This window comes from Egretta garzetta, unplaced genomic scaffold (assembly GCF_000687185.1).
Source record: "Egretta garzetta isolate BGI_Z169 unplaced genomic scaffold, ASM68718v1 scaffold245, whole genome shotgun sequence".
NCBI classification, from domain to species: Eukaryota; Metazoa; Chordata; class Aves; order Pelecaniformes; family Ardeidae; genus Egretta; species Egretta garzetta.
The window spans coordinates 1,829,844-1,838,235 of record NW_009259721.1 but is presented as its reverse complement, the minus strand read 5'-3'; positions in this window follow the sequence as shown (position 1 = coordinate 1,838,235).

Sequence of the window (8,392 nt, the reverse complement as noted above, 5' to 3'; positions counted from 1 at the left end):
CTGCCGCTCTCAGTTTCTCAAATATTTAATTTTTCCCCTCCTCTTTCTTTCCTCCCTGCCACTTTGTAAGCGATTCTGGGTGATGCCTTCACATTACGTGCAATCTCATCACCGTGACCCTGTTTTGCAATACAGCCGATGGTTTGGTGAAAGTGCCCCCAGGGGCTGGCACCCCAACACCAGGCAGGCACCCCGACACCGGGCTGGCACCCCGACACCGGGCTGGTGCCCCACCACTGCCCCAGCTGTTTGCTCCCTGCGCTGGGGCCCCTGCAAACATTCACACACAGCATCCCTCACCACATTTTAGAATCACAGAATCCCAGGTTGGAAGGGACCTCAAGGATCCTCTGGTCCAACCTTTCTGGGCAAGAGCCCAGTCCAGACAAGGTGGCCCAGCACCCTATGCAGCTGAGGCTTAAAAGTGCCCAACGTGGCAGAGTCAAGAGCAATGACATGCCCCCACCGAGAATAACGTTAGCATGGGTCAAACAGAGCTGAAATCCAGTATTGGTAAGGCAAGCTGCAATTTTAGCAAATTAGCCAGCCAAGGTAGACCAAGGAATGAGGCAGCTGAACAGCCCAGCGGGAGATGATGCTGCCCGCAACGCGGCACGTGGGTGGCAGACCCTCGCTCCCCAGGAAGGCAAAGCCAAGCGCCCAGTGTCCCTACAGGCCCCCCAGCACACACTGGCTCACCGCGACCCTCGCACCCGGGCACGGGCAGCCCCGCTCGGGCTCCCACCATTCACCACCCGTTCCAAACCTGCCTCATCCAGTGCAGCTCACAGCGCAGGGAGAGGGGTTTGCAGGCCAGCGGGTAGCATAAACCGGGACAAATCATTCTCAGAACTCCATATCGCCTTCCCTTCCCTGCTCCTGCACAGCAAATCCTGCACAGGGGGGTAACCCCACCACGGCGGCGAAGGGAGCTTTTGGGGCTCAGGCGGAGGTGTTGATGGGCAGGGGGAGAAGGGATGGCACTGGGCATTTTTTGTGGGCTTGCGTTCACCTGTGCTGACCTGGCAAGGAATGGGCAGGAGGAGATTTAAGCAGCTGATGAGAATCTGGAATTTGCAAGGAATACTGCTGTTAGCATTACTGCTGAAACCTCGGTGTCTATAAAGATTTTGTACAAGGACGAGCTTGAGGCTGGGCTGAAGCATCCAGAAGGGGGGGGACACTTCTCACCCCTCACTTCTCTTTCCTCCTTCTTTGCAGCCCATTGTGGGCTCCAGGATTCGGGTGACCCCGCAGTGCCAGCCCTCCCTCCACTGCTGGACAGCAATAAGGAGCACCCTTCATTTCCATGCGAGCTATCGGCCACGTGGGATTTATTCAACTTAATCTAAACGAGACTGCGGTCATACGAGCCTCTCCGAGCAGGCCGAGGGGGCTCACAGATTTTGCGATTGGTTCTATCACACAGCAAACAATCAAGGATCACAAAACTATAAATCAGAGGCTAATGGATTTTCAACCATGAGCTTTGGATCTTTGTAGATTTTTTAATTTGCTTTTAATTTGTATTGATCTCCCCCCCTTTTGCTCCAATCCCTGCTGTGTCAGCAGGTCAGAAAGCGTGCCAAGAGGAGAATAATCTCTCAGAAACACAGAGGAAGGTAAAGCAGGCTTGCAAATACATATGCATGTGCTGCTTAAAAATGGCTGAGCCTCGGTGGCTGGGGCCTGGCAGATGCCGCTGCCGGGGGCTCCGAACGCCGGAGCCTTGGGGCGGCACCAGCTGGGGACATGTCACTAGGCTGAGGCTGATTTCCCCGGGCCGGGAGCCACGCAGCCCTCGGCACCGGTGGGGGCTTCACCTGCCAGGGAAGGAGCCTGAAGCAGCAGGAGAAGAAATCGCTGCTATTTAAATCCTCAAACCCGCCCTCAACCCAGAACTCCCCCAGAAGCGATAAACGTTGGCTTATTTACTGGTTCTGCTCTGGCTTGTCCGCACCGATTTATTGCTTGTTCCTTGCGATGACATCAGTATTTTTAATTTCTTAATGCTCAGCTGCAGCAAGTTTCCAGCTTTCTGTTAACTGCAGAGATGCTTGATGGGCAGGCACACCAGAAACCTTGCGCAGCCCAAGCAGAAGGGCGACGGGGAGAGGACTCGGCTCGATCTCACAGCTCAGCGCTACCCATGGGATGGGCTTTCTTCTCTCCTCACCTTCAACTCCCAGAGAATAAATCCTCGATGGGAAGCGACTGATTGAATATCCATGATAAACCATTTACAGCTCAGTCCTAGCCATGCAAAGTGCTGTCAAACAGTCCCGAGTAAGAAGTGTATTAATAAAAATCATGATCCGCACACAAACAGAAAAGGGCTAAATTCTTCAAATAAATGACTCACAACAAATAATTTGACCAGCTCTCATGATCGGCTTATGCCCTGAAGCATGAAGATTATCAGCCCCATGTAATTTTCTCCTAGCTGATATAGCTGCAAAGACTATTCATATTCATATAAATGTCTAAGGTCTAATCCTCTAATCTAATCCTTTTTTTTTTTTCTGCTTGTGCTAAAGCTCCACAGCCCGTACTCAAAAGCCCTCTGAGCAATGGAATTATTGATAAATTACTGCAGAGAGGAGGAGCACTGCACATACACCAAACCCACCAGGCTCTGCCTCTTCTTGAAGAGTTCTTCTCTTCCTGTTACGAAGTCAGGGTGTGAATTTGTAGGACAACTGCAGGTATTTTTCCTCCCTGACATCTTTCACAGCCTTGCCTGCTGTTGGTGCGGAGGATTATCCTCCACCCTGGCTTTCAGAGAGCTTCAGGAATGGTATCATTTCATCACCGCGTCAATTAAGCTTCATCACCGCAAATGATACAGAGCCTGTTGGCCATATTACTTATTTTTCCCCGAGAGAGTGAAAAACTCTGGACCCCAAACCCAGCCCAAACACGATATTATGAGTAGGGGAAATGAAGTTTGTCCTTTGCCCCTGCCGCTCACAGAAGCGCCCTGGGCCAGCCCCGGCAAGAGGTAAGGCACAGTGCGTCTGGCACAGGTCACAGGCCAAAAGGAGGAGAGAGAGACATTCAGCATTTAGATCCTAAACTTAAATAATGCAGCAGAAACGTGGCCAAGCATCCCAGAGCAACGCCCGCTGCCGCCCGTGTCCTGGTTTCGGCTGGGATAGAGTTAATTTTCTTCATAGTAGCCAGCACAGTGCTGTGGTTTGGATTTAGTACCAGAAGAACGTTGATAACTCACTGATGGTTTTAGTTGTTGCCAAGTAGTGCTCAGACTGCTCAAGGACTTTTTGAGCTTCTCCTGCTCGGCCAGGGCCATAACAAGCTGGGAGGGGGCACAGCCAGGAGAGCTGCCCCCAACTGACCACAGGGCTATTCCAGACCATAGAACGTCATGCTCGGGGGGAGTCAGTCGGCCCATCGGTCACAGGGAGACTGCTCGCGGCTCAGGGAGCGATCGCAGCTCGGGACGGGCTGGGCATCGGTCGGCGGGTGGCGAGCAATTGCCTTGTGCATCGTTCGTTTTGTATATTCTGTATATTCTCTTACCATTCTCATTATTACTATTATTATTATTTTCCCTTATTAAACTGTCTCCATCTCAGCCTACGGCTCTAACTATTTTTCCTTCCCAATTCTCTCCCCCATCCCACTGAGGGAGGGGGGCGTGAGCGAGCGGCTGCGTGGTGCTGAGTTGCCAGCCGGGTTAAACCACGACAGCCTGCAGGCTGGGGCAGGAAGACTCTTGGGGCAGAAGCGATGAAGCACCTACTGTCATTGCCCACTTCCTATAGCAACCAGAAAGACGTACACCTATTTCATACCAGCACAGAGCAGAGAGTGGCTTGTAAGAACCCGTAATATCATTTCCTTCTCTTTCTGTCATCGTTTACACGTGACAATTTGTATTTTATTTCCAACGTTATCAGATTACTGGGATGACAACTGCCTGCTTCACTGCTATTGCTTTTACTATATCCATGACAATCTAAAATGAATGTACTCTACACTGCCTGGAAACTCTCCTTCGCCCAGCCCAATCTGCCTTCTGGAGATGGAGCACGCCAAAAATTCGTACAGATCTATTCAGGCAGGAGCCTGCGCGTACGTGCCGCCCGTGCCTTCGGTGCCAGCGGGGCTGGGAGGTCCAGGCAGGGCTTGGAAACGAGCCCGATGGACACTGCCAGGCTTCAGCCCAAAGGGATGCCGGCCCAGACCATCCCGTAAGCAGTAAAAGCGCAGCTCCCGGGTGCATTCGTGCCACGGCCTCTCCACCGCTGCGTGTGCAGCACCGTGTTTATTTATGGACATTTAGTTTGCGCACGCTATGGGGTAAAGATTTGCACCATGTAGAGGAATTATAAATCCAGACACAGTTTGTGGCCTCTGAGCATTTCGATAATAAAAATTGTAATTCTGGAACTGGTTTTCACTCAGAACCAGGCTGCAGCTCATCAATCCATTATCTCACTGAGACCAACAAATGGGCATCAAACGGGAACCTCTTTCAAATCCCGCTGGACTCGGACCGATTTTGAAACGCTGCCCTAGAGCAGAAAGACTTAGTATCCTATTTATTAGTCCCCCGAGGCCAGCCAGCTTCTCCATTAACTTTTAGCTCAAACTAATAGCACATTCATAAGCAATTTTGTGGGTGACTCTATCTGAGACTTTAAGCTGCTATATTTTTTTTTTCCCCTTAGAAATTATCTTTTTGCTTGATGATATGGAATTATTTAGATGACAACTCACATTAAAAGAACCTGTGCTCTTATAGGCAAAGACATTTCTTCCCAGACAACACTGCTATAAAATTGTTCTAAATCTACTGACTTCAAGGGGCACAGTTTTGCCATGATTAAAAAGGGAGACTTTTTCATTTGAATATTGCCCTTTTTAATAGCTTAAAGAGGCACTTCCCCATCAATAGGTTTTTAGCTGTGTTGCCAGACAAAGCTGTTCCGTGTTATAATTCTTCCACATGCTTTTCACAGATACTGGATGTTTTGCAAATACAAATGATTTTTCAGATGTTTCTTTCTGTCCCTGTCGTGCGTACATTTACTGCTGTGGAAGCTTGGCTGTGGCCAGAGAGCCAACAGCTCCGCTTGCTCCCAGGGCTCTTTGTCCTCCGCGACAACTCTTGCGCTGGGAAATGCAAGAGAGTTTGCGTGTGCATTTGTGAGAGCGTGAACGTACGCACACGTCCTTCAAAAATACATCTAAAGCCTGAGTCAGCACTGCTGACTCAATACAGAGCTCTGGGAAATTCGTTATGAGAAATTTCCCCGTTGATCCAGAGAAGAGATGCAGCTGAAGACACAGACACCCCGCAGCGGTCCTGCTATTCCAGACAACCAATTCCCCTATGTCCCTACCTGCCATTTCTGCCCCACAAACCGAGCGATTTGTATTCCACTTGTTCATTTTTCGGGAAGCTTTGGCCGAGAGGCTGCATGGTTCAGGGACGCTGGTAAAACGGAGACTGAGCCTCTCCCCGGAGGTCACCAGCCCGCAGCTCCGCAGCGCAGGGGACAGTTTTTACAGGCGGTGACTGCTCGGTGCCTCGCAGGAAATCATTTGGCATTTCTGATTTCAGGAGATCACCTCTGCAGTTGCCTTTGAGTGGACCCTGACTATCAACATCAGCAACAGGTCTAGAGGTTAAGTCCCAACCCAGGCAGGCAGTTAGCCACAAGCTGAAATTCTGCACGTGCTTATATGCTAAACTCACTGTAAGTTAATCATATTCTCAGCTGCTCTCCTGACCCAGGATACTTTTAGTGAATTACAGCTGAATAAAGTAATGAAGCTGACCCCCCCCCATCTCTCCATAGCAATGTGCATCCTTGCTCAGAACGAGATGGGCAGATAACACAGTGCAGAGGAGAAACACTGAGAATAAAAAAAAAAATAAAAAACTAGTTTTTCCATAGCTAGTAACAACGGATTTGCTTGACTACTGTGTTATGCTAAATGTTACAGCAATTAATATGACCACACTTTTAGCTTTAAAATAAAATAAAAAAATAAAATAAATAAAATAAAATAAAACCACCAAGAGTGCCACAGGGGCTTGGTAGTTGCAGGCAGAATAGGCCGTATCCCCCAGAAAGATGAGCATTTCACCGTTCCCCAGAACCCAGTGATAGAAATCCCTGACTACAAGCAAAGAAGCTTTTCCTAGCTGAAGTAAGACCTGGCAGAGTCTTAGCTGCGGGTCAATACGGCTTCCATGGCTTAGACAGTAGCAGAGGGCCAGGGAGATTGGGTTATGATGTTGTTTCCCTTTTGAGTGAAGCTTTCATCCCACAGAGGTCACATACAAAATCAAGTTCGGGTCTGAAAGTGCTCTTCCCCTGCCCATCCAGGCCACGCAGCTCTCGCTGCCTCCCAGCAGCTCGGCCACCCGGTGCAGAGCACCCACCGCAGGGGAGCTCCCTTTTCTGCCTCCCACCGCGGCGCTGGAAGCATTTGCGTGTTCAGGGCTTACAGACCGGCTATATGCACTCTGCCTAATTGAGATGAAGATGTGTGCTGCCCCAATAACCCCTCTGGAATGGCTTTATCGGCCGCTCTCTCCCCTGCGGATGGACTTATGAGCCCGCACCAACGTGGGGGAGCCTCCGCTCACGTAACTGTCCGAAGCACCGCATCAAACTTGAGCCAAGCCAAGGATAACAATCTGAGACCCGACTAATTACTTAGTCGCTCTAAAGCTGTACGAATAACTAATCATGAAAACGCTGAAGCCATTTCAGTGATGCTAAAAACCCAGGACTCCTTGCAAACACAGCCTCGTCAAGCACGGCTCTGAAATCTGCTCGTCTAAAGCCCCTCTCCCTCCCAGCTCCGGCGCGTCGCAGCCTGGGCAGCTCCTGGCCGCTACCTGCCGCGCTCCAGGCACGCCAGCCCGTGGCACAGCCTCATCCCTGCGGCAGCAACTGATGGGCAGCACTCATTACGATGGAGAAAAAGCCCAGCTACGACAACCAGAAACCCAACGCCATGCGTCCCAGGAGGAACGGGCAACTCAAGCAGCGGGGAGGAAGCATCTAAGAACGGCTGCCAGCAAAAGGGTAATGCTGGGCGGTGAGGCTTTGCCGGGCTGCTGGAGAGGGGTTAGAAGGAAAAGCTGCTCGCGCTGCAGCCTGCTGACGCTGGGGGAAACGCCTGGTCCATCGTCCAGCACGGAATTGCATCCTTCCCCTGGCGCCGCAATGGCAACCCTCAGGAGGAGGGAGGGAAAGGTGGCTCTAGAGGCAGGACCAGCAAATGACTTCTACCAAGCTTCTACCAAGCTCCAGGCGGGGAGGGATGGGGCCTCCACCACCTCTCTGGGCAACCTGTTCCAGTGTTTCACCACCCTCATTGTAAAGAACTTCTTCCTTATATCTAGTCTAAACCTACCCTGGTTTAGTTTAAAACCATTACCCCTTGTCCTGTCACAGCTGGCCCTACTAAAAAGATTTTCCCCCTCTTTCCTATAGGCCCCCTTTCGGTATTGAAAGGCCGCAATCAGGTCTCCCCGCAGCCTTCTCTTCTCCAGGCTGAACACCCCCAACTCCCTCAGCCTGTCCTCATAGGAGAGGTGCTCCAGCCCCCGGATCATTCTCCGAGTTCAAAGGAAATCACGACAGGCAAAGATCAAGCTGCCAGACTCGGGCCCACACGCGGGGCCTTCGCACCAGGTCCATCCTTCGCACCATCACCCGCGAAGCCTACAGGTACTCGGCGCTTCTTGACCTCCGCCCCCCGGTCTGCAAGTGGGAGAAGGGCTCGTTTAGAGCTCAAAAGCACTTCAAACAACTTAGAAGGCCAAAGCTTACTGATGGTTTCTTGGGCACTTCTGAACACCCTTCCAACTGTTTTTCAAACGCTGACCTTTGACTGTGTGGAGAAATAAATAGGCGCCTGTATAACAACGGCCTATATGAAAAATAAAAACGTTGACATTAATAAATCATTAAAGGATTTTTATACCCAACAGCAAGCGCAGACCTTTTATCCCATATTTCTAGCTTTGCATCTGGCAACTAATCCTGTGAAAACAAGAACAAATTATTTATAGTCTTTTAGTATTCCATAAATCAAATATTGCTGTAAGGACTGAACTAATATTTTGAGAGCTGAATATGGGATTTGGTCTGGCTGGCTACATGTGCTGAATCTGAGTCTGCTGTGATATGAAAAGGCCCAGAGATAGGAAATCCAGAAAAATAAGGAGTCTGAAATGTAGGCAGCAGGAGGAAATAATTTACCATAGCCTTACCCAGTTTGGCTTTGTATAGCGAGAGAGTTATGAAACGTCGTTATTGGGCTTGCTGGGTGGAACTGAGCTTTCAAAGGCAGACAGTGGGAATCTATCACAGCGTTATTTGTTTGCTTGTTCCGTTTTCCC